At 41.2% G+C, this 27189-nt stretch overlaps 1 protein-coding gene across 5 annotated transcripts in view; it reads left to right on the top strand.

Annotated features, from left to right (window-relative positions):
- The window catches only part of coa1.L (cytochrome c oxidase assembly factor 1 homolog L homeolog), a 72029-nt gene that overhangs the window by 24547 nt on the left and 20293 nt on the right, over positions 1-27189 (top strand). Inside the window, exon 3 of one of the 5 annotated variants that reach the window (XM_041566095.1) lies at positions 22347-22415. The exons of the other annotated variants lie outside the window; for them this stretch is intronic. The gene's annotated coding sequence lies outside the window, so the exon portion shown is untranslated. The remainder of the gene's footprint in view (positions 1-22346; positions 22416-27189) is intronic. 5 annotated transcript variants of the gene reach the window in all.

The raw sequence follows: 27189 nt of genomic DNA on the forward strand, positions 1-27189 counted from the left end.
TACATTATTTTATTTTTTAGCTTACATATTGATGCCCTACCATTGTGTGGTCATTGAACAGCATCAGTTTTCTACTGGGTCATTAACCTGGAGCAGAATAGGTCTTTCTTTACCCATCATGATCAGCTCTACACTGATAAAGCAGGTGTGAGCATGCCAAATGTATTAACATTGAAGGGGCTATTTGGTCTATTTGTGAGTGATGAGAATTAATTCCTACATATATTTAAAGGGAGTTATCACCTTTTCATTAACTTTTATTATGATATACATTGTGATATTCTCAGACAATTTGCATTTGTTTTTCATTTTTTTTCATTATTTGTGGTTTTTCTGTTTTTTAGCTTTTTATTCAACAGGGTCCAAATTACCATAGCAACCATGCATTGATTTGAAAAAGAGACTGGTATATGAATAGGAGAGGTCCTAAACAGAAACATGAGCAATAAAAACGAGCTATAACAATAAATTTGTAGCTTTCCAGAGCATTTGTTTTTTTTAGGATGGGGTCCGTGACCCCCATTTAAAAGTTGGAAAGAAAAAACGGCAAATAATTCAAAAACTATAAAAAAAGAAAAAAATCAAGGCCAATTGAAACATTTCTTAGAATTAGACATTCTATAACATTCTAAATAGTAATGTACAAAAATGAAGATCTTTTATGTAGCATTAATATGTGAGTAACCAGAAGATAATTCAGCATACAAAGCAAACTAAATAGTATTGTAGGCAAAGTACAATCTGGTCATTTAACATTGATTTTCAGTGAGCTGGCATGTCACACAAATGATAAAGCAACTTGTAGCAGCCAAATACAAGTTATTAGAAAAATTTGCATTTCTCCCACCATTAGTTTGCATGTCTATATATATCTATATATAAGTATATGAGTATAATCAGATCGTTGTTGAAATCGTGCAGGAAACGTATTCAGACGATAACCGCAAGTTCCTGGTACATCATTAACAGGAAATCTGGTGCAATAGCTTTACAGCATCATTAAAACTGTCAGTTTCAGAAAGGAAATCACATTCACTTTGAAAATTGTGTTATACATAATGTATAATTAGTATATATTTTCAAACTCTTTGTACAGTAGAATAAAGTAAAAGTAAAGTAAAAATAAATGTTGAAGCCAACACAATGGGTTTTCTACAAACACGTTAAAAGTATAAATTAAAAGACTGATTCACACTTTTTAGAAGAATCTTTCTTTAATTTTTTACAGTAAGTTAACAGCACTAATCTTGTTCTTGTTATGGTCTTCCAAATCACCATAATTATTTTTCCAAAACTACTACTGTGCTGAGATGTAGAATATACGTATGGCAAACCATTCACCAATGAAGGCACCATCTTGGTTAACACACATGTTCATATTCCACTGCTAGTTGTCCTTTGTGTGCAAGTGCCATTTCTACTCCTTCCACTGAACCTGTGTGAACTGTTGGTTTGAAAATCTAACATTAACTTGCCCCCTTGCTTCTTATTGGATGGGCAGTAAATGGACAGAGCTTCCGGATTCTTGGATGAGCTATATGTCATCTATATATCATCATGCACTGGGACATGAAAAAATAAAAGGCCCATTGTTTTTTCCCCAGACCAGTACTCCATTCCAGAAAACACTGCACCAGCATGCACAGTAAATCACACACACACATCAAGGATGCTGCCCCTCTTTAGAAGGATCCCTAGACTGGTGCAACTTTTTCTGAAAATGAGCACTGGTCCAGTGATTAATTCACCTAAAATTTGGCACCCCCCGAGAATGACCCTTTCCTTGACCTTTAATGCTTATGCTGTCACCAAAAACAGAATTCTGGTGAAGGGTACCAGCTCTAAAGGACAGAAGAGGGCAATGTTCCAGAGCACAATTATTGTTTAGTGCAGCAGACACTAAGAAGATTTCTGTGCAAATTTAGAAATTGAACTGCTGGGATAGAAAAAATGAAATGGCACAGATCTTTCCTGTTATTGGGTTGCTGTCAATTTTTTTTCTTATTAACATGTTTGCTTGGTACGGCTTGTGTTGGGCTTTGGTGCTTTTATAGTAAAATGTTCCCTGATTAAAGGCATTTATGATTAAAGGAATTGTGCAGAGAGGATGTGCAAAATAAAAAAATGTTTTCAATATACTTAGCCAAAAATGTAATGTATAAAGTCTGCAGCAACTGGAAGGCTAAAAGAACAGAATACAACTTCCCGCTTTGCAGCTCTCTTGGTTTCCACTGATTGGTTACCGGGCAGTAACTAATCAGTGACTTGAGGGGGGCCACATGGGTCATAACTGTTGCTTTTGAATCTGAGCTGCATGCTAAGGATCAATTGCAAACTCACTGAACAGTTATGTCCCATGTGGCCCTCCTTCAAGTCGCTAACTAACTCAGAGTTAGAGAGCTGCAAAGTAGGAAGTAGTGTTCTGGCTATTATGTCCAGTCACTCCAGCCTTCATACCAGGCCCGGACTGGGAGTCAAAATAGGCCCTGCCATTCCAAGTACAGAGGCCCAAACAGCCCCCTACCAGCCCACTATATGGTAACTTTCTATGGAACCATACAGCAGCCCCTCTGGCATTTGCCAGAACCCACAGATTGCCAGTCCGGGCCTGCTTCATACATTACATTTTGTCTAACTATATTAGAAACATTTTTTATTTTGCACAGCCTATCTATTTACCCAGTTTTTATTTTTACACTGAACTGTTTCATTATGATAAAGCCAAATAATATGGATATTTGTACCTTCTTTGTAGAGAAAATTATATTTTCTAATTACTGGAGCCAGTCACTTAGTGCCTGGGAATTTGGTGGGAATCTAGTAGCTTGATTACAGTACTACAGGACTTGTGAATACAGTGCTAATACATATTCATATACTGTTTTGTCAGCTTAAAATGGGACCTCCGCCCAATTATTTTTTTTGCAGAGTGAAAGAATATGTAAACCTTGGTAACTTTCCAATATGCGTTAGTAAAAAGTATTCAGTGGTTTTAAACGTATTTGTGAATGTAATTGCAGTTAAAAGCTGTATCTGATTTGCTGTTTACATTCGCTTCGCTCCTGGCATGAAATAAAACAATGGTGACTGAAACAATGTTGCAAGCCAACTGATAAAAAGACTTGGAGGAGAACTTGCATTACAATGTTTTAAAAGTCACAGTGAGAGAACAAAAATGGATACACAAACACTGATTTCAATTGCATTTAGGTTCACCGATACCTTTAAAATAATTTAGCATGTTTAAATTTTTAACGTATTTTGGAAATTTGCTTAGAATTATATTTTCTCTCTGGTCCCCTTTCATTTTAACATACTAGCATTACTAGTGACGTATGCTATTAAACTGCATCTAATTCAAAACAGTAACCATGTGTTAGAAGCTTTATAGTCATAACTTCCTGGCTAAGCACTCTTCACTGATGATTACTTTCATAGACACAGTATTTAGCTAAATCTGTTACAGAAACTAAATACAGTTGAAATATGTATTTGAAGGTGTAGTTTGAAAAACGTTAATTAAAAAGGATATTTTGTGTTTTTTTTCCAGGGTATATTATTTTTAAAGGAAGTGCTGGTAGTTTTTTCAGTTCTATTAAAATATAAATAGCCAAGGTAATTGCTTCTGTATATGGTTCTTAAGACATTGCAACATAGAATATCTTATTGATCCTTCCTAGTAGGGAAAATTTGATATTGCCATCATTCCAATGGGGGGCAAGTTAATGTACCATAAAAAGCAGTACAATAGGATGACTGTTCAAGAACATTACATAGCAGCAAAAACAGATTTGTACTGATAAAAGAAGGCACAAAAAAGTAGGACACATTACAGATCAGTCTGTTGACCCTGTGCCAAAAGAAGCATGGAAGCAAGTAAAATCACATGCTGATATAAGCGGAAATGAATTTTTTCCATTTTCATGTGATTGTTACGTGTGTTAGATGACGTTTCAAATAGCACTATTTTTCATTGTAATTGACATTTTTATAATGAGATTTGAATGGAACACATTAAGGTTCTAGTGGTCATGAAACTCAGTGATCTAACAACTATTCTGCCTAGTTATCTGATAACATTTTCCTGTCTGTGTTAGTTTCCAAAGACACTTTTTGAAATAGATCCACCTATTAGGCGATTCAGTTTGCAGATTAAATGACTTCATCATACGTATTGACAAGGAGTCCCAAAAACAGAAACAAACTTTTGCATTGCGTCCTAACCCCTTTCCACAGTCCTACAATACTTCAGGCCAGTTCGGAAAATATCTTAATTGCCAAGTGCACAGTTTTATTTCTAAACGTGGATTTGTGGAAGAAGATAGTGGAAGGCCATGTTGAGGGACAAGGTATTATTATGAGGGGTTGTTAGCAATTTGAAGGCAAGTGGGAACTACGGTAACAAGAATAATGAGCATTCTTTTCTGGTTCATCTGGTATATGTAGTGATCAAAACAGTACTGGACTAAAATAATCCTAAAGCAATATAAGTAAGACAGGGGTGGGCAAGATAGAGCACTTTAGCTCATACTGTACAATATCATTCTTAGGGGGCGGCGTAAAGGGAAAATATGCTCCTCCTTATTGAATATTCAGTTGGGCTTAGGTGAATAAACACTATAGGAAAAATAAATATAAATGTATTTTTTACACAGACATACCTGATTCTATAGGTTGTAAGTAAATCATAGTCTGCCTGTGCTGCAAAGACTAGCACCCTGTCCCCTTGTGTCTCTCAGATTGATCCAACCTTTCCTCTCATTGATCCATTGTTCCATAGAAACTGTGCATAACCACTATGTAAAGCAGGATCAATTACTTGACCCAGGCAGCGTTAAGGCCACCGTCTTACCTTGTTCCACCGATTTTCCCCACTCACATACTATTCAACATTCTGAATAAAGACACTTGAAACCCAGGATGGAATTTAAAGGCCGCAGCTTTATTAAACATTAATAAATGCAAATAACCATAGATAACTGTAATATAACAGTAACTCACGGGAATGCTTGCCTCACAGGTTACTCCACTGAGTGACCGAGCCAATGCCATGCCGGCCACCAGGGCGCTGCCCTTGGATGGGCAAGTAGTAGCATATGGCCTCACTTAGCTTACCACCCGGGGCCCTTACCCGGAGAGGCATTAACTCACCACAGATAGGGTACTACAGCCCCCATTACCCCACACTGGCAAGCATTCCCCCGCCACGGCCCGGGCCGCTTGACCCCTTGAGCTGGCCGGGCTCCGCCACACACTCGCTGAACGCCCTTTCAATTCCATCCTGAATCCCAACTATAAAGATGTCCAAAGCCACTTCACTCAAGTGAACACCATCCTCTAAGTAATACACTGGTTCCCCAGCAGGTATGCATTGATGACGAACTACAAAACCACCCATCTTCCGAATGGTGCTAGCAGCTTGCTTGTTAACGACTTTGCGACTGTGCTCAATAGCTCCCCAACTGTGCGCAAACCTCCACTGAACCCTGCCCACCATTTCAGAGAAAACAATTTTCACCTTGGGCGCCAGCTGCAGGATTCGTTCCACATCACGTCGCATGACTCGTATCAGCTCCCTCTGGGATACTCGGCCCAGATCGTTTCCTCCACAATGTACCACCAATATATCCGGTGGTGTAGCGATCCTGACCTGCCCTGAAAATTTGAGCAATACCTGTTCCCAGCGCATGCCACCAATCCCCATCCATTGTATCACTACTTGCTCCGAGCGAAGCCCTAGTAGAGGTCCTGGACGGCGATTTCTTAGCCTCTGGTATGCCCTGGCAATGTAGGAATCACCCATGATCCAAATTAACACTCTGGATGAACCTGAAACAAAACCACAAGAAGAAAGAAATGGGGGTAGGGGAAGGGGATAAAGAACATCACAGCTTATTCAAACGCACATAAGACTTAAAACTTGCAGACTCCCACCTGCCTATACGCCTGATGGAACTGACCGACAGCCCAAGCCGAGCCGCCTCTGTGGCCGCCCCTATCCGAAACGAGTGAGTCCCAAATTCCATAGGATTAAGTCCCAACACCCCCAATGTTTTCCGCAATATAAAAAAGAATTGATACCGGGTTAGCGGGGTATGATTAGCATGCTGCAGAAAGGGGCCCGGGGAAACCCCCCGATTCAACAAAAATTGGCTTGTTAATTGAACTGGGCATAATTCCCCCCCTAACGCCTCTAAAGGAACTAGCACTCCTTTGCCTTGCTGATCTGTCTTCGACTTCCTCAGCCAAATCTCCACCCGGTTCTCAAATGGTTTGACATCCCCCACCATGAGCCCACCTGGGCGAGCTTTACTTGCGCTGGTTAGCTCCCCCACCCGAAAAGCCCCGAAAAACGCTAATGCAAATGCAACTTTAAATAACAGCACTTCCTCCTCAGTTGCACACACCGCTTGCAGTGTCCGAAAAATGCGTCGCAACAATTCGTAAGACAAGGGTCGACGCCCATCCTTAGCCCTGGCGTTCCTCCGAACACCCCTGCTAATCAACTGAACTAAGAAATGCTTCATCAAATCTCTGACCCCTTGCAATTTGAACAAAAATGACAAGGCAGATAGATCCCTACCCACCGTAGCCCCAGAACAGCCCTGATGAATTCTCTTGCAAAGAAACCATAGCAGAGTTTCCAAACGCACTTCTTCCGGGACAACAGAGCCTATGTCCACGCCCAACTCTTCCCACAGTCTCCACACCTTCCGATATGCCATCCACGTCGTAGGGGCAAGGGCCTTGGAAATCACCGACCCCAATATTTCTGTCCCACGGTCCAGAGCCAGGTCGGGCAAGGACAGCCGACGTTCTCTGCTGAAGGCGCCACTGTCCGAAATCGGTCCCACTGGAAACGAGACAAAGAGTCCGCTATCACATTCCTGCAACCTTCCACATGCGCCGCCTTAAAGCAGATGTTAAGTTCCAAACAGCGTAGCACCAGCCACCGCAGCAATGCCAAGACCGGCAACGAAGACGCCGACAAGCTATTAATCGCAGATACCACTGCCATGTTATCCGAATTAAATAGCACCTTACGATTGGCAAAATCACTGCCCACAGCTCTACCGCCACCAAGATCGGGAACAGCTCTAAAAATGCCACATTCCTTACTAGGCCACAATCCGCCCAGCGTGCAGGCCAAGGTTCAGCACACCACTTACCGGCCCAGTACGCACCAAAGCCCGTACTGCCAGCCGCATCTGTGTATAGCTGCAAAGAATCAGCCCCCACTTCTTTTTCCTGAATGAACTGCCGTCCATTGAAGGATTCTAGGAATTGTCCCCAAACTCTCAAATCTTCCCGCATGCCACTAGTAATCCTGATATGATGATGTGGCTTCGCTACCCCCGATGTGCTCAGGGAGAGGCGCCTGCTGAAGGCCCTCCCCATCGGGAGAATCCTGCAGGCAAAGTTCAGCTTGCCCACTAGTGACTGCATCTCTTTCAGGGTTACTTTTTTCCGACCAGCTGTTTCAGCCACCCTTTCCTTCAAATCCCGTAATTTGTCCTCAGGCAACCTGCACTCCAGCTTCACCGTATCAATAGTGATCCCCAAAAATTTGAGGCAGGTAGTAGGGCCCTCGGTTTTTTCCAGGGCTAAAGGAACCCCCATCACCTGGGCCACCCACTGGAGAGTACTCAGCAGATGAAGGCATTGCCCTGCCCCTGCTGGGCCAACGCACAAGAAATCGTCCAGATAATGTACGATTCCTTTGGAATTTGACTCAAACCTCACCACCCACTCGATGAACCGGGCAAATGCCTCAAAGTAGGAGCAGGATATGGAACACCCCATGGGCAGGCAAAGGTCCACGTAAAATTCGTCCTCAAACCTGCAGCCCAACAGGTGTTGACAGGCTGGGTGCACTGGCAGCAGCCGGAATGCTGACTCCACATCGGCCTTAGCCAAAAGCGCTCCCTTACCAGCGCTCCTGACCAAGTCCAAGGCTTCGTCGAAGGATGTGTATTGTACTGTTGCCAGATCCCGGCAAATGCCGTCATTGACGGAACCCCCTTTGGGGTGAGATAAGTGGTGAATTAGGCGAAACTTGCCGGGTTCCTTTTTAGGGACCACCCCTAGCGGCGATACTCGCAAATTATTAATGGGCAATGTATCAAAGGGGCCTGCCATCCGTCCCAAAAACACCTCCTTGCCCAGTTTTTCCCTCACCACGTCCGGATGATCGGCCGCTGACCTTAAGTTTTTCCCACAATCCAACCCAGGTGTTTCCTGAAAAGGGATCCAAAATCCCTGCGTAAAGCCGTCCCTCAACAGGGCGGCATCCCCCTGACGGCTGTAACTACTTAGCCATCGCTCCATCCCCTTTAGGTTCACGGGAGTGCTCCCCTTTTCCCTCTGCAGATTTGCTGAATGGCTTGCCTTTTTTAAAACATCTGGCGAAGGGGTGCCCCCCACCACAACCGGAGCATTCGTGCCGAAATCTACACGTGTTCCGCCACCGGCACTGTCCCTCATTAAATTGAAAGCATACCGGCTTCCCATCTCTGTTGTGTGCCAGCGAGCCGGGCTGGCTGAGCCCGCTGGCGCCCCCCTGAAAGGGCGGACCCTTTTGTGGGCCCATCAGCTTCAACCACAAATTGATGTCTTTATAATCCCAACGCATGGTGGGGTGCGCAGCCTTCCGTTGGCGAAAGTGCTCATCGTACCTCCACCATGCATATCCCCCAAAGTCTCTGCTCGCCGACCAAATCTCATCCACGTAGCAGAAAAGGGATGAACACAATTGGGGTTGTTTTTCCCCCAGAACCCCCGCATATATGCAAAAGGCCCTTAGCCAAGTCCCAAATGTTTTCGGGATCTTTCTATACCGCCTCTTTTCCTCCTCCTCACGCTTCTTCGCTTTCTCTTTATCCTTCTCCTCATCTACATCTATAAAATCTTCCCTAGGGAGTAACGAGTACAACTCTATAAACTCCCCTTTCCAAATCTTATCCTTCACCTCGGGCTTAAGGTGAACACCCAAGGGACCCGCGCAGCAGTAGTAGGACCCGCCTAAGGCCGTGTCCGCGAGTTGGACTCCCGCACCTGTTACACCACTTGCAGCAACCGTAGTGGCCTGCTGCCCTGCGGGCTCCGCCACCCTCACCCCCGTCCCGGGTTGTTCCGTCCCGCTAGTAAGCGTGGGGGCGCTCGAAATCACAGTTGCCTGCCCCTCCGTCCTAGAGGGGCTGGCCCCTTGCACCGGGCCCAAGGGGGTTGTCCCCTTTTTCCCGGTCTCCCATGATGCCACCATGTCCCTAATCCCCTCAAACAGACCCAACAAGGATCCCTGCGCCCCACCAACACCTGCTTGCGCTAAGCCTACCCGCTGCGACTGTAACAATGGCAAATCAGTGCACTCACCACCCGTAACAGCCTGTGACGTCTCTGGCCGTTGGTCTGGGCGTCCTGCCTCTGCCATGCGGTCCGCTGTCCGCGACACACCCGCAGTCTCCTCTCTGGCATGGCCTTGCTCTGTAATATTATTACTGGGGCGTGATGGTAGCCAGCTGCGGCGTGAGGCCCTGTCCTGGGAGCTATCCGAGTCCGAACCCGGAAGGCTGTTGACCTGGTGCTGTCTCTCTGGCCTTGTTGCCGGTGCTCTCCCCGATCTCCCTGGTCCGGAGTCCTGCCTGGGGGCCCTGCCGTGAACTGCATCTCTCCTGGAATGCCCCCTGTGCTCCCCGCGCTGTCCAGATGCCCCGGCATGAGCCCTGTCCAGGGCTGTCATTATTCCCTGTCCCCATGCGGCTGCTGCTTGGCCGTCCAGATCCCTCCCCCTGGAGCTGGGAGAGGGAGAAGTAGCGTGACGCCTGTGGGGGGAGAGAGGGGCCCGACTAGCGCCGCCTGGTGGTGCGGGCCGTTCATCAGTGTCCCCTTGGGCCTGCCCCCCGGATCCCTGTGTGGTTGTTACAACATGTGGCGACGACTGGGAGAGCAGGGGGGAAGAAGCGACATTACTCCTGATGCGGCGCACGGAGCTGCGGCCAGAGCGCAGGCTCCGCCCCCCTGCTCGTGCTGCTGCCGGCAATGGAGAAGTGCGCTCACCCGCGCGGCCTGTTACACCGCTCCGGACACCCCGACCAGCTGCCGTAGGAGACGGATTGGGAGCCCCATCGCTCCTCAGGGCCCCCACAGTCCGTGGGCTGGGACTAACAGTGCGGCGCTGTTTACCCGCCGCCTCAGGGCTGAGGCGCGCTGGGGGCCTGCATCGACGCTGCGGCGTGCTGGAAGAAGCTACAGCGCCGCCCTGGGGGCCACTGATACCCCCTAATTGTTCCCGCAACCAAGCAGGACCGTTTTGAACCGCCTGCTGCCTCAAGCTCTCCAGCATGGCCGTAATATCAGAGCTAGCCATGCTGCTTCAGCTCGCTGCTCCAGAATGATGGCTGCCAACAAAATCCCCCTGGATACACCCTGCTGGTAAGTCCTCCTTAATTCCTCGCCACCAATCCTAACCCCCTTATTTGCCTATAGCCTGCCTAGCCCGGTCAAAGCTTCCCTCCCTCCACTTTTTGCTTGTCCAGGAAGCCCTATTACAGTGGAAGGGAGGGGTGCATTACACTGTTAGCAATACAGGAGATAAACTGATATGTTAGTGATGTAGAGTTGATCTTCCCAATGATCACCGGTGCTTTCCTGGGTGGGTGCATTTGTACTACAGACAGGGTTGGTGAATTAAGCTGCCCCCTGCTCATGACTACACACATGCCTTACCCCCCCCCTTTGTCTGTAGCTCGTTTCACCAGCACACAGCTAAAAAGGGGTTAACAGAGTTACACTGGTTGGTCAGGCGATTCAAATCTAGGCTTGCCACCTGGCTGATATTTTACTGGCCTGGCCGGAAAAAAATGATGGTTGATCCCAATGTTATTAATAGGGAAAAAACGATAAATATATAGGAAGGCCGGTATTTTTTTCCAGAAAAGGTGGCAACCCTAGTCAAATCTACAGATGGGCCCTAACTTTTTGGCAACCCCAGTGATTTGGAGTTTCATTGACCTTTTAAAAGAAAGTAATGTTGAAATAAACATGTCCACGGTGCCATATCTTTAGAGGAAGTTCAAAGTTTCAGAAATGAATAGGTGACAGGTTTGTGCGTCAGTTAAATATTTTGCCCTAAGCTGTTTTCAGATGTCATGCTGGTATGTAATTGCAGTTATGTAATGGCAGCGCTGCTGGTGTTATTTGTTAGTGATAATTACTCTTCTGCAGCAGAACTGACAAAGATGGCATTATCCAAACAAGTGTCAAAATACAAAGCTGAGCCTGCAGGCAACAGGTATAATGGACAACATATTTGGCTGAACTGAACAAAATGAAAAAGGGTACAGAACAGGACGAACAAAGCCGTAATAAATGTATTTTCCAAGTATTCAGACTCTGAATGTTACAAATTATCCATGCTGTGAATAATTTTAAAATAATACTTAAAAAAGCGATTCTCGACAACAGCGGGAGCAACATGTGGACTGAAGCTTAAACATATTGTCCAGTGTATGGGGAGGCCAAATAGACTGGAGATGGATTCAGTTAGTTCACAATGTTAAAATTTTAAAGAGAAAGATGGATTAGAGAAGTGAGAGATCAATACATGGTGTATTAGAAAATCAGTATTTAGTGAAATCGGATATTGAAAATTTTTAAAGGATTAGCTTTTAACATTTCAGCTAAACAAATACAAATTGGAGGGAAAATGAATTGTAGTGGGATATATTTTACTAGTGGAGAACAGTTTAATGATCACTTTCGTTGGCCTAGTTGACCGGTGAAAGAGGAGAACTCTGTGGTATTTTGCTGTTAAGCTATTTCCTTTCACAGTCCTAAAACATATAGGCAGGTTTATTGGCTCCTGATGATACTGGTTTTGTGTTTTATGTGAATGTGAATAACAGGAATAGGTTATAAATGGCATTAAAGGGGTGGTTCACCTTTAAGTTAACTTAGTATGTTATAGAATGGCTATTTTTAAGCAACTTTTCAAGTGGCTTTTATTTTTTATAGTTTTTGAATTATTTTCCTTCTTATTCCTCCTTATTCTCTTTCCAGCTTCCAATTGGGAGTCACTGACCACATTTATAAACAAATGCTCTGTAAAATGTATTTTTATTGATAATTTTTAGTACTCATCTTTCTATTCAGGACCTCTCCTACTAATATTCCAGTCTCTTAGTCAAATCAGTGCATGGTTACTAGGGTAATTTGGACCTTACCAACCAGATTGCTGAAATTGCTGCTGAATAAAAATCTAAAAAAAAAAGTAACTCAAAAACCACAAATGACAAAAAAAATTAAGAGCAAATGCAAATTGTCTCAGAATATCACATAAATGATCATACTAAATGTTAATTTAAAGGTGAACAAACCTTTAATGAAAAAAATATATTCTACTGTGCAAATAATTTTCCCTTTGTGTACAGTTATTTTTTTGTGAACACACATGAGGGTTATTTACATATGCTCAAGGTGGAGAAAGAAACGTGATCGCATAAAAAATGCAAAGCAACTTTTTTGTACGATCACATTTTTTTACTCAAACCTAATAATCATGTTTAGGTTTTGACATGGATGAAAATTTCTATTCATCTTCAAATTGTCTGAAAGTCTAGAATGTTTTAATAAACTGGAAAATGACATAAATAAAAAAGTTGTATAAGACAATTCCCTATAGAAACATGTCTGATTTTACGTGACATTTTTTTCTGGCAAATTTTTGCAGGTTTTTGGGCGTTTTTTTTTCAAATAGATCCCAACTATTAGAGGTTTTAGAAAATACTCACACGTATGTTTTGTTAATCTTTCCACTGAACCAGAATAAACTAAATTTTTGATAAATTTGCCCCATATGACATTGATAGAAACAACAGAAAAAAGAGCCAGGATTTAATGTGTAGAAAAAACAGTTTATTGGCACCAACAAAATATTGCCATCTTCAAGCCAGTCTTTAAATGAAAGTGCAATGTAATGTTTTATTGTGTCTTTTATTACATATAACCCATAGATTGAAAAATCCAATGGATTACCAGCTAATATAAATGCTCTGTAAAGTGCTGCATAGCATTTTAGTGTTTTCATTATTAGAGGTATGGGATCTATTATATTGAATGCTTAAGGTGTAGAAGCAATTTTCCATAATTTGGATCGCCATACCTTAGGTCTGCTTAAAATAATTTCATCATGAAATAAATCCAATAGGATTGTTTTGCCACCAATATGGATTCATGCAGCTTAGTTATTACCATCATGTATAAAGTATTGTTTATTATTAAAGAGAAAAGGAAAACATTTTTTAAAATTAGAATTATTTGCTTAAAATGGACTTTGTAAGATGCCCTTCCTGTAAAGCAGAGTTTTCTGGATTTCAAGATTCCAGAGATTATTCTTTATTCATAGAACATTAATTTATAGTACTGTAGTGCTTTACAGAGATTATTCATCAGCCCCTGTGCCAGCATAATTTACAATCTTATGTCTTTATCACATTTACACCCAAACAAGGCAGCAATGGTAACCACTGCACTACTGAGTTGCGCTATATAAATAAAAGCTAATAGAATAAAAAATACCAATGCTAACAACAACAAATATTAAAAGTCATCCAGATATGAGAGTCTGTCACAAGTAATGCTTTGTTTTCTTGGTAAAACTGAAGGTACAATAAAGTGGTCAGTGTACAAGACGCCTTCCCATTGTAGTCTGCAGGAATCCTGTCCATTAAAGTGAGGTTTTCATGAGAGAATGTGGCTAGGCAGGGTTTTTTGCCATACCCTTAGGGTTTCCTATTGATTCCTACAGTTAAAAATAATCCTTGATAATCCCTCTTACTTTGCTGTTTCTCATATTAGCTTTAAAAATGTTCAGTATTGGGACACTTTCCTCTGTAGTTATATCTCTTAATTATTACATATTCTCTTACATGAAATGGACAAAGCCAAGAGGTCCTTTGCATTCACCCATTATCAATATATTAAGGACATTAAGACATTTTGTGCATTAAACTACCAAAAAATGCCCTCCCCTTTAAACAAAACAGGGATTGTTTGTCCATATATTGCAATATATTTAAGATGGCCAACTACGTCAAAGTCATCCCTGGTCTGGCCAGTCCTACAATCACATTCTACTGCTTCATTTTACATTATACACAGGGACAAAGTTTTACCTGCAACTTACTTGCTTCTTTCAAGGTTAAGACAAATGTTTGCCCTTTTATTGGGCACCACTGGGATCAACTGGCTAATAGCTGGAAAGGGTGGGAGCTATAACCTGGAGTTGGCCACTGCTCCTGTATACAGTATAACAAAAGTTGTGCTCACCTCACCATTGTTTTTACCAACTTTCCCTTTCTTACATGAAATGGTAATTGTAGGGAATGCAGGCACTGTCATTTCCATATGATTTTCACTGTTTAGGAGCCTTTATTTTAAATTTTGTTTTGTGCCTTTGCACTGACACTTAGGGGCAAATTCATCAAGGGTCGAATATCGAGGGTTAATTAACCCTCGATATTCGTCTGGGGAATGAAAATCCTTCGACTTCGAATATCGAAGTCGAAGGATTTTGCTCAAATAGTTCGATTCAACGATCTAAGGAATAATCGTTCGATCGAACGATTAAATCCTTCGAATTGAACGATTAAATCCTTCGAATCGAACGATTTTAATCCAACGATTGAAGGATTATCCTTCGACCGAAAAAAGTTAGGCAAGCCTATGGGGACCTTCCCGAAGGTCTTTTTTCGAAGTCTTTTTTCTTCTATTCCTTCACTCGAAGTTAATGAATTGGCCCCTAAGGGGGTTATTTACTCCAAATTCAAAAATCCCGAAAAATTTGTGATTTTTTTAGTATAAAATCAGACTTTTAAAAAATCACAAATTTTTGGGAATTTATTATACCCCGAAGATGGAAAAGTCCGAATCAGAAAATCCGGCATCTCAGACCTGTCAAGGTTGCATATAAGTGAATGGGAGAAGTCCCAATGATTTTTTGATGTGCGCTGGGTTTCGTGCAATACCCCTACATTTTCTGAGTTTTTGGCAAAAAGCATAAGAAATCTGAGATTTTGGGTGAAAAGTCCAAAAAAAATTGTAAAAATCTGCTTTTTTTCCCCCCGCAAAGTACATTTTGGAAAAATCTAATAATGAATACACCGAAAAAATCTGTTTGGATTAGATCGGAGTTTGTGGCTGGAAATGTTGAGATAAATTAGGACTTTGATAAATAACCCCCTTGATGGCAATGTTTGTTCTTTTTAGCACAAGTTTTATCATACTGTCTAGTCTCGAGAGGACTGTCCACATTTAATTGTTGGCAATGTGAACAGTAGCATAGAATAAAGCACATACATCTTTTATTTTAATAATGCTGGCAACAGGCAGATGCTTCCATGTCTGTTCACTGCCTACCTATTCTTTTGTTGATGTTGTGTTTGCCTATTTAAATTCCAGACCCATTGCTGAACTGATAGTATTAAAAAAATCCATATGTGAAAAGAAATAATGGTGTTTTCAAATGTGAAAATAATTGCATAATTCACCGGCCCGGATTTGTGGGCAGACCACAAAGGCCCGGCGGATGTGACATTTTGACAGTGCTTTGAATCTTCCAACCACCCGGTCCTCAGTGGAAGAAATCATAATGGGTGTGAGGATTGTGAGCAGCGGGAGGTTGGGGGTAAAGGTCAAGTGCAAGAGGTAATGTCGGCATGGGGGGGTCGGGTGTGAGCAGGGGGGCCTAGGGGCGCAAAATCTTGAAATCCGGCCCCAATAATACAGGATTTCCAAGACTGCAGCCACAACACCTGGGATGCTTTTGCTGGCATTGTTGACCCTGCTGTGCACATAAATCCTGTACCATATGTCAATGCATCAGTGGCTTATTGTATAGGTTTTATGTTCCCACAGACCAAGTGGTAGCACTAGGATCAGCAAGGTACATAGATATGCTAATCTCATAATATGCAGGTAAAGCTTTAGCATAAAGCTTCTGCCAGAAAAAAATATATTTTCACTTTGTTTTGTATATGCTCCCAGCTAAGGCTTTAGTATAAAGCTGCTGCCAGAAAAAAAATATTTCCGTTCTGTTTTTGTATATGTTCCCAGGCCTTGTACTAACAGGCGCAGAGTACAATTCGCTAGCGAAAGACATTGTCGCTAGCGTAGTTTTGCTCCCTATTGCCAGGCAAATTTTGGCTCAGACAAATGATCGCTACTCCGCAAATTCACTAAAGTGTGAATTTTGCATAACGTTACCTCTTTCACGAGAGTTTCCTTCACCACCTTAGACCTGGAGAACTGATAAAATGAAGCTACATCCTCCTCAGTCTTATGTCAATGACATCATATCCTGTATGCTGAAAAGTTATAAAAGTTCTAAAAAACGCTGGCCTTTTTTTCATATTTTAAAGTGGTATTGCCTTCAAAAGTTCTTATCCTGTATGCTGAAAAGTTATAAAAGTTCTAAAAAACGCTGGCCTTTTTTTCATATTTTAAAGTGGGATTGCCTTCAAAAGTTCTAACTATTTAAGATTTTTGTGTTAACATATTTTTCCAACCATTTGAGGAGCATGCCACATTTGTTTTATGGTGGGCTCATGTCTAGAGCATTAGAGGATCTCTTTTGTCTTTATTATGCTTCCTTGGACATTTGAAATAAGTGGCCACTTCAAGCATTTGCACCAAAATCTCTAATAAAGACGTTCAAACGACCTATATGTACCCGCCCTATTCAAAATGACCTAAGCGTAAGTGTACTAATGAAGTTTCACTAGGTAGAAATGAACACTTTGCCAGCATTTGGCTACAGAGACACAACTTGGCATTTTAGTGAATGAGCGTTGTGCGAATTTTCTCCTGGTGAAGTGGCGCGAAGTGTAGCAGAGCCTTTGCTGGTGAAAATTCACCATTTAGTGAATTTGCCCCTTGGAGTATCTTAATCCAGCTTCACTGGAAAGTAGAACACTGCTTCACGCTACTACTTATATCAGCTGGGACTTGTATATGTATTGGGGGAAGGGACTCCAGGCTAAACTATAATCATCAACACATTAAAAAGAAACTATGGTGCCGGTGGTTCTTAACCAGGAATAGAGAGAAGAGGTACTTTGCTTTTGTTGTGAAATTTCAATTACAGAGATCACTTGAGGTATAAAAAGATAAAATTTGACAGGAGCTCCTTGGATTCTGAACTCACAAAGAACCCTGAACAAATGAGTCACAGAGTTTGCATAAACTTGGGAATGTAAAACGTAAAGGCGTAAAAGGGGTGTTACTATTGGGAGAGCACAGCGATATCACTTCAAAGCACATAAGAACAAAGAACTGTTCATATAACCAATCAGATGTTTCTTCCTCAAGATCAAGGTACTAACCAAGGCTAGCTTGTGAACAGACTCCATCCAAGTTAGGGGGCTCCTGGGGGAATCTGCATTCACAGAATTGTTTTCTCTTTTACTTTGTACAACCTAAAGTTCATGGCACAATATCATATCATACACCATGGGGCAGATTTATTAAGGAGCGAAGTGGCTGATGCTAGTCGCTAGCTTGAGCACCCACTGGGACATCGCCAATTTACTAACAGACGCAGGCACCAATTCGCTCTGTCGAACGGACGCCAGGCGACTTTTCGCTCTGGCGAATGGACGTTACTCCACAAATTCACTAAAATGCGGATTTTACTGAACATTACCTTTCGCCAGAGTTGCCTTTGCCACCTCAGACCAGGCAAAGTGCTATAAAGCAGCTAGATCTTCCTCAATCTTCTGTCACTTACATCATATCATGTGAGCTGAAAATGCATCAAAGTTCAAAAAATGCTGGTGACTTTTCATTTTTTATAAGCGGGATTGGCTGCAAAAGTCCTAACTTACTTTTTTGGGTAAGCAGTTTTCTCCACACATTTTATAACATATGGAACATTCATTTTACAGTCGGCACATGTGTAGGGCATTATATTAGCTCTCTTGTCTTTATTAAGGTTCCCTGGACATGTGTTATATAAACCGGTAACTTAAACCATTTGCAGCAACATTTATAATAAAGACGTCCATACAACTTTAAATTTGCAGCCCTAAGCAAATTGACCTAAGCGCAAGATCACTAGCAAAGTTTCGCTAGGCACAAATGAATGCTAGCGCATCTTCGCTATGAAATGCTGGCACAGCCGAAGTAATGCTAGCGAAAAGTTGCCATTGTTTGATTCCCAGGCTAAAACTTCATATTTTAGTGAACTAGCTTATTTGTTGCGCATTTGCGCCTGGCGAAGTGGTGCGATGGGTGCGAAGCTGACGCTGGACAAAATTCGCCCTTTAGTGAATCTGTCTCTATGTTTTCATGGGTAACACACCACAGGTATCTGCCCACAGTGTACCTGGATGGTCATCATGTGTTCCAAGGGATTTTCCTGAATCATACACACTTGAGTACAAGTATTTATGGTGATTGTCTACCCCACACAAAAACTCCTTGGTGGAAAACAAACCTGCTCTTAGTAACTCACACTTTTGGCCTCTTCACTCCTACAGTGTGCAGTGACTTTATTTTCACTTCATTCACAGACTTCCTTATCCCTGACTTCACATAGGATTAAATTACTTTAGAGGTCAGTCTTCTTATTGTAGCCTTCTTCCACAGGCTCCCTAACACATCCACCCCTGGAACCAGTTGGAATCCAAAGAGACAGAACTATGTTTTTCCTCCCCTTATATTGACAAAGAAACAGGAATTACACTCACTAGCTCCAGGTTAGCTGGAAACACCTCCTTCCCACAAGGCGTGTGTTAAACGTCCTCAGTGTAGGGATTGTTAACTCTTTCATATGCCCTGCACGCTGATATTTCAGTCTTTTGAATCTGACATCTATAGTTTTTCACCAAGTGTATACAAACCTTGCGTGTCAAAAACTAGGGCATTCTTCTGGTATCTGCATCTGTACAGTAAGTAAGAGGCTTAAGGTGGCCATACACGGGCCGATAAAAGCTGCCGACAGACCGTGTCGGCAGCTTATTGGCCCGTGTATGGGGGCCCCCGACGGGCTTCCCCGATCGAGATCTGGCCGAAAGTCGGCCAGATCTCGATCGGATGGGATTAAAAATCCCGTCGGATCGCGGCCGCATCTGTTCGTTGATGCGGTCCCGCGATCCGACCGCCCGTTTGGCGAACGCTAGGATCCGATCGTTGGGCCCTAGGGCCCACGATCGGATCAGCCCGATATTGCCCACCTCAAGGTGGGCATATCGGAGGGAGATCCGCTCGTTTGGCGACATCGCCAAACGAGCGGATCTATCCGTGTATGGCCACCTTTACATGAGAAGGTAACAGCTGACAAGTAAATTGCTTAAATCTCCTGAAAATCCCCTTGCTTTTATCAATAGTGCACAGCACCTCATGTCAGCATTTCCTTCATTGCTTTGGCATTTGTTTGATGCTAAGCACCAGACATAAAGAATGCATACATTCGGTATAGCAAGCAAAAATGCAAACTGACTACATTTTTTTCTCCTTAACAAAGACTTGAAACAAAAATCACAGGATCTATGTATCATATGGGGAAACGTGAAGCTTACAATTGTATTTTGAACATTTTCTTGTCATTTGGTTTTTAGTAAGTGTTTTTAGCTAGAACCAGAAAATACACAGAAGACAGTATTGCAACCATAAGATATTTTAGTAAGCGATTGAATCTTTGGAACATAACATTATGGGGAAGAACACGTGAAAAGTCATTTTAAATTAATAGGTATGATAAGACTTTCCTGACATCATGTTTCTGTAAGTCATATCTGTCATCTCTCCCTCAAGTTAAGGATGAATTGACTCAACAGATCCTAGCAATGTGGTTTACAAATGGTTGCAGCTCCTGTTGGGTTTAAACTACCCACTTTTAATCATTAGTCAGTGCTGCTTCAAAATATAATCACACCAAATATTATATGGTTACATTGTCTTGTCGCCTTTTTATGCGTTTATTCCTTTCATATTTTTTACTGACATTTTACAAGAAAAATAAATTGCCCTGTCACATTGCTGTTTTCATGCCACTTTATCTTGTAAATTCCATGCCAAAGTCTCATGTTATATATGCCAATTACTCAAGAAAATATGCAAAATTACATAATACTAAGCCTGCCTTAGTGACACTATTAGAAAATACTCCCTATGTTACATTTTAAGCTACCATTCTTAACAGCAACAATATATTAAAGGCCTACTGCTTATACTGAAAGTGAATGTTTCAGTTCTGTTCATTTGTGTGCTGTGCATATGTATCTGTCTTTTTATCTATGTATATAAACTAAAAATTGCAGTATATTCTTATATTTGTTACTTTCAGATGCCAGAGAAAAATATAAGACAATGGGGGGAATGTAATAATATTTGCAAAGAGCAAAACTTTGCAAATAAAAATTTGCAATGCAATATTCTTCGTTAGGCTTTTATTGCATTGCGAATCTTAATTGCGCATTGCGAACCTTTCCTTCCTGCTCTGGAATTTTGTTTAATATGTTGTCGCAAAAAAATGGATTGCAATTGCGACATTTTATTACATATATTGCGCATGTTCGCAATAGCAGTGTTGTGGCAAACTTTGTGAGGAAGTCATTGAAGTCCTAATCAGTCAAAAATGCTGCAAACATGGTTGCTAACGGGGGAAAGTGACTTTGTGAAAAAATTTTTGCGATAACGAAGCATATTACATTCCCCAACATATGTCCAGTGCCTTCTTCATCAGGGGGTAGAGAAGGTACAGCAGAGAAGGGACCCTTAAGGCAAAGGGGGCCCCTGAGATGGAAATGTTTAAATCGTTGGTCACAAAAGGAGATAAGCTTGTGGGGAATGGGCTGCGTTTGGGTGGATCATGGGCAGGGCTTGAACATAATTAGGTAGTGGCCATGGCAGATCAGGTATGTGATAGTTTGTGCTGACATTTGTCTTTCATTGGGACTCCATTTTACCCTTTGGTAGGTCTTGCCACCCAGGGGCCAGGTGACTAGAGCACCAATAATTGGGGCAACCTGGGAGGTGGGCCCCAATATCTTTGTAGTATGGGGCATTACTAAAGGTAGGCATGCATACACCACTGATATTTTGGCCTCTCTGATATTTATCCATATCCCCCACATGTAATCAAAGAATCTATCATTTCAGTGTATGTTAAAATTTTTAGATAGTTATTTAAACCTGTCAACCTTCCAGTCCAGTGATTGTTTGATGTGCATGACTTGCTTACTAATGTCATACTTACCATCAATTGACTGGAGCTCCAATGTGTGCCCCAGGCTTCTAATTACCTGCACTTCTAGTTCCCTGCACTCTACATACACACACAGCACATTCTTACATCAGATTATGTACATCCACCTTTAAATTAAAGCAGGGTGGTCTTACATATACAAAATTGTCATGTTAACTGTAATGTGTGAATTACAATAGTTCATATAGAAGGAATAATGGTTTTCCATGTGCCCTTTTCATTTGTGTCCATCCAATAGATAGGAAGGGATGGAGTACCCCAATCATAATTACTTCTGATCCTCTTTTACTGAAATAAAATAAGTGTCCAATTGGTAGAGTCCCCTTCATTAATACTGTTAACACTTATGCCTGGGTATGTGTTTTGTAATGCCGGAGGGCTCAGCTGTACATTGAAGGTCTGTACATTGTTGCCAGTTGTCAATGTTTTAACGCACAGCACTGCATGTGTTATTTGGTTTCATTTGTGTTTGTGCGCTCCCAAAATTTGAGGCCATGGTACAGAACAAATTCTGAAGCACACATTGGCTATTCTATGAAAACACATCATATATTACATAAGTCATACCCATAAGTGCAGTTGCGGTTGTACAACATTAGGTGCATTCATTAAAAGTGCTTGCATATAAAGTTGCTGATTCCATTCCACCTTCTCTTTCAAATCATGTGCTATGTGAACCCCGACACAGGTGAACCACCCTGAAGAAGATTTTCAGCAAAATTGCATCCACGTGGATTTGCACATGCAGATGTATTTGTTTGCCACTTCATGTCCACATTTACACTGGAATTGTGGGGGAAAACTGCATTTTGGGTAAAAAAAACATGGTTACTTGAGCTCAAAATTTCACTTTGCTCATAAATGAACCCTATCATTTAGTACTTATTTAGACCCACAGTATCCCTACTGTCGCTTCTTAATAATGCTCATGATCATTTTTGCTCACATGATGATGAGATAATTAGAGGAAACACTGGCTGGAGACCCCATTTATCTCAGATAAATTAAGTCTATTTAAACACCACTCTACATTAAAAAGCATCACTGGATATGTACCTTTATCTGCTCTTTGACTGTGTTTCAGTTGATCAGAACAAGGAGAGGGGTTAATGCTAACCCGAAATGGTTAAACAGATGCGTGACTGCATTTGAAGTGAGTGATTATTGTGAATAATGTTATATGTATATATGATTTATAAATGTATGTGACCTCCACTTCAATGATTCATAAGAGAATGCACAATTGGCACAGGCTGATAGTTTCAGGCTATGTATTTAAAGCTTTTGTTTAGATACAAAATACATTTAATCAGAGATTAAGAAATGTTTCCAAGCATGTCAGTCAGTGTATTTCAGATTATGAATTATGATTCATTGTACATTATAGTGTTGCCTATATGAATAAGGGGAAGGGTGGTTTTTATTAGTACATGGACAGGAGTGGCTCTAAATTTCCTCAATCCTATCAGATGTCTGTTTTATGCAATCTTTGTGAGATTTCATTCCACTAATCTTTGTCAGCCTTTAACATTAACCTCAAGAGATAACAGGGCACAATTCTAAATTTACACACATACTTGTAAGCAGCCTTGCCACAGGTTTTGCATGCACACTATGCCTTTACTGTATTGCTACTCCAAAAATAGGTAAGTAAGTAAGGAATAGTGATTTGTCCTGTTAATGAAATTAAAATGTTACCCCAAAATATTTTAATAAGCAGAGAAAAAATATTAATATTTATATAGTACATTGGCAATATATTAAAAATCCTTTCGCAGCCACTTTGTAGGATGTCATATGAGAAATATACTTAAAGTCGTTATGAAGTGCCACTTTTTTATCTGTGTACTATTACCAGCTTTTAAATATAATCTAATGCGGGCGATGCTCAACTATAACAGCGCTTATTTTAGTGTCGAGTACAAGCTGCTGGTCCCCCTGCCAGGGACCCGTGTATAACTAAACAAATCCTGTGAAAGTGGTTTAATGTGCCAATCCTTGAGAAAGGGCGTTGGCCCGAAACGTTGCCTAGTTTGTTGGCACAATAAACCACTTTCACAGGATTCGTTTAGTTTCATACGTTAAGGGGTAAATTTACTTAATGTTGAATATCGAGGGTTAATTAACCCTCGATATTCGACTGTCGAAGTTAAATTCTTCGAAGTCGAAGGATTTAGCGCTATTCGTTCAATCGAACGATTTAATCTTTCGAATCGTTCAATTCAAAGGATTTTAATCCATCGATCGAACGATTTTTGTTCGACCAAAAAAAGAAAGCTAAGCCTGTGGGGACCTTCCCCATAGGCTAACATTGACTTCGGTAGCTTTTAGGTGGCGAACTAGTGGGTCGAAGGTTTTTTTTAGAGACAGTACTTCGACTATCGAATGGTGGAATAGTCGAACGATTTTTAGTTCGAATCGTTCCCCTTAGAGCAGGGATACCCAACCTTTTTCATTTGTGAGCCACATTTAAATGTAAGAAGGTTTGGGGAGCAACATAAGCATGAAAATGGTTCCCGAAGATGCCAACAAAGGGCAGTGATTCGCTATTTGGTAGCTATGTGAACTGGCAGCCTACAGGAGGTTCTATTTGGCAATACAATTGTTTTTTATGCAACCAAAAGTTTACTCCAAGCCTGGAATTCAAAATTAAGCACCTGCTTTGAAGCCACTGAGAGTAACATCCAAGTGGTTGGGGAGCAACATGTTGCTCACGAGCTACTGGTTGGGGATCACTGCCTTAGAGTTAGCTGAATCCAAGTGCCCTGCTGAACCTAATGTAAATCCTTAAAAGTACATGACTTTTTGACACATTTACAAGGAAATTTGGATTTTAACACTTTTATGCCCTAATTTGCATATTGGATTTGGTGCATCCTTTGTTAAATGGGAAGGTTTTAACTCTTTTGTATAGTGTATAATGCGGCAACTCTTTGCCTGATTTTTTTTTAATCTGTGTTAATTTTTCTAATAAGCTTTTTTATAGTTGCGTCTGGTTAAAATTATGAAGAATGCTATGGAAACAATGTAAGGATATTTCAAACCACCTTTGAATCAGATTGCAATATACAACTTGTTATTAGTGCTGGGGCCAAGCAGCCAAGCCAATAAAATTGTTTCAAGCATTTTGCAAGTTATAACATAAATAACATAAGTTTCGTAAAATAAGGAAATAACATAAGTTGAAATCCTTTACATTCAACAGTGGTAAGCCCCTGCTTCTTGGTACAGTGAAAAGAGATCCTTCTCCAGCCCCCAAGATTAAGAAGGGGAAACAGTTGTGACTGCCCTGATTGTGTCTGTACAAGTATAAGGGAGCTGCAGTGCCTCTTATGCACTGATCTACAATCTAAAAAAACAGAAGTTTAAATCCTCTGGACAAAATCCAAAGTTATTACACCAAGATTTTGTTTTCCTTACAGATCAGTAACAAATTAATCACATTCCCAACTGCTTTTTGGCTGTTGCTTATCAGTAGCAGTTTCGCAGATGCAGTTTTTCAGCTGGAGCTTTAATGCAATTAAATACATTAGAGCTACTATTAAATGTTTGCATTAAATGGATTTAACAAGGAACGTTTTCCCCAAAAGACTGGTTGTTTTTCACTTAGTATTAAACCTTATTGTAACTTGTCTTGAAATATATGTGAATACACACCTAGTGCCCACTTTTCCTAAGTGATCTTGGTTATAACATGTTTGTTATACTCCCCAACACAACCTCTTTGTTGTAGGCCAGGTTTGAAAAACTTTGCCATTTACTGATTACTGATTGTAAGGGGTCTGGACTATATCATTGAAAATATAACTGACAGGGCAATACTGTAAATGTGTAAATGGTACTCTCCATAATTTTATATATATATATATGAAGATAGAGAACAAAGAAAACGGACCGCTACTGCTCACCGCTATTCCTGACCAGGTGCTCTGTCGAGCAGTGTCCCCACTGCGAACATCAAATGAACTCGAAACAGGCAGACGGCACTTCTGGAAAGGGTTTTATTGGGGTTACTGCTGTAGAACCTTACGCGTTTCGGGAGTAAATCCCTTAATCATAGGTCCTATTATTAAGGGATTTACTCCCGAAACGCGTAAGGTTCTACAGCAGTAACCCCAATAAAACCCTTTCCAGAAGTGCCGTCTGCCTGTTTCGAGTTCATTATATATATATATATATATATATATATATATATATATATATATATATATATATATATAAAATCTTCCACTTCCATTTAAACATATAATAAAAGTATAATAAAAACATATAAAAAGGTTTCAAGCTAATTTAAAGTTGGATATTAAATGTTGTAGCTGTATTATTGTTTGAAAGTCCACATTAGCAGCTTTACATGTATCTACAGCGTTAGTTTATCACATTGTAGCACTCAGGGGAGCTGCAGCCATATGACAAGTTGAGTTGAGAAACGCGCTTCAGGTGCAGCACCCCACAGGTTACCAGTGGCGCCAAAAAGCTGCTAGTGGTAACGTCAAGCTGTTAGTTGCAGTAGCTATACTGAAAGCTAGCCAAAAATGGGAAACCACTCTAATAAAAGGCTGTTTTTGATTGTTGTTATTGTAACCCATGCATGAAATATAGTCGTTAAAGGATATATAACTATTAAGTCCTTTATCTGGACTAAATGGTGCTCCTGGGTGTCTTGCTGGGTTTTTCATGCTCCTTATCCCACTCTAAAGGGAACCAGATAAAGGGAGCTCTGAAACATTGTGTATTCCATGAAGCTAGAACAACGAGAGAAGAGATGTGTGTGGCCCTCAACTTGTTTGAACAATGTTAAATTAGAATTATCCATAATATAGGATACAATATCCCCAAGGTATAGAATTAGGATTTGACACTTCTTAAGAACCGTTTTTTCAATAGCTTTCTTGCTACCTTAACTTAGATCACAAGCTTGCCGAATGCTTTGTTCAAATCCACAAAGCTTACTAAATCCCTATCTTAAAATGCTTATATAGTGCTGTAATACTATCTTGCAAATTATATACAGCCTTTTCCTAGCACACTGCTGTAAACCCCACATAAATCAATAGCCTGATGACTTACAAATAAAGAAGGAACGCTATAACAACTGGGGGTGCCAAATGTTACCCTCAGGCCACTGCTCTTATTAGCAGAAAACTCCAGGGGTACTTCTGTAGAGAAGCACATGACGATTTTCTCAGCGTCTATCATCTTTGTACCAGGTGTGCATGCTCAGTAGAGTGAAAAGCAGAACTTTACACAAAAAAGTGGATTTTTCACTCTACTACATGCAGTGGCCCAGTGCAACAGAAGAATTAAGATGGAAGAAGAAGGCAGCAAAGATCCAGTGAGTCCTTATGTTGCTGGGGGAGGAGGGGACTTATCCATTCTTATGTCTTCTGCAGAATTTTTGGCTACCCTACTAGCTGCCATAAGCTTATCCCTCACTTTTATAGTGTAAAATAGCAGGACATGGCCCATACCTGTTCTACTTTTCATCCTTCTTCTCTTAATGAGACCTCCTGCCTCCCTCAGGTGGAGTCCAAAGAGGAGGAATCTTGGGAAACTTCCCTTTATAGACTAGGGAATCACCTGATTTCCCTGGCAGTGGCTGGAGTTATGACATATGCCAATTTCTTAAAGGGGAACCACCACCACAATTAAAATAAACTTTATCTTGCAAATACAATCCATGGGACAAAAGTAAGCAAGTATGTGTGGATGAATGGGAATGGGTATGTATGATAAGAAAGTTTTACTGGCTTTCTTGTTTGATGCAGACTCTTTATAGACTACAGTTATGTAGTCTATAAAGACTTATAATGAATCTCACACGTTAACAGAATTAATGGTGACATTAGAACTTACACTTGTGTAAATGATAATACCAACAATTGTAAGGTGATTTGCAGTGTCAATGGACAATAAGTTATAGTCAG

Source organism: Xenopus laevis, chromosome 6L (assembly GCF_017654675.1).
Source record: "Xenopus laevis strain J_2021 chromosome 6L, Xenopus_laevis_v10.1, whole genome shotgun sequence".
Classification (NCBI taxonomy): Eukaryota; Metazoa; Chordata; class Amphibia; order Anura; family Pipidae; genus Xenopus; species Xenopus laevis.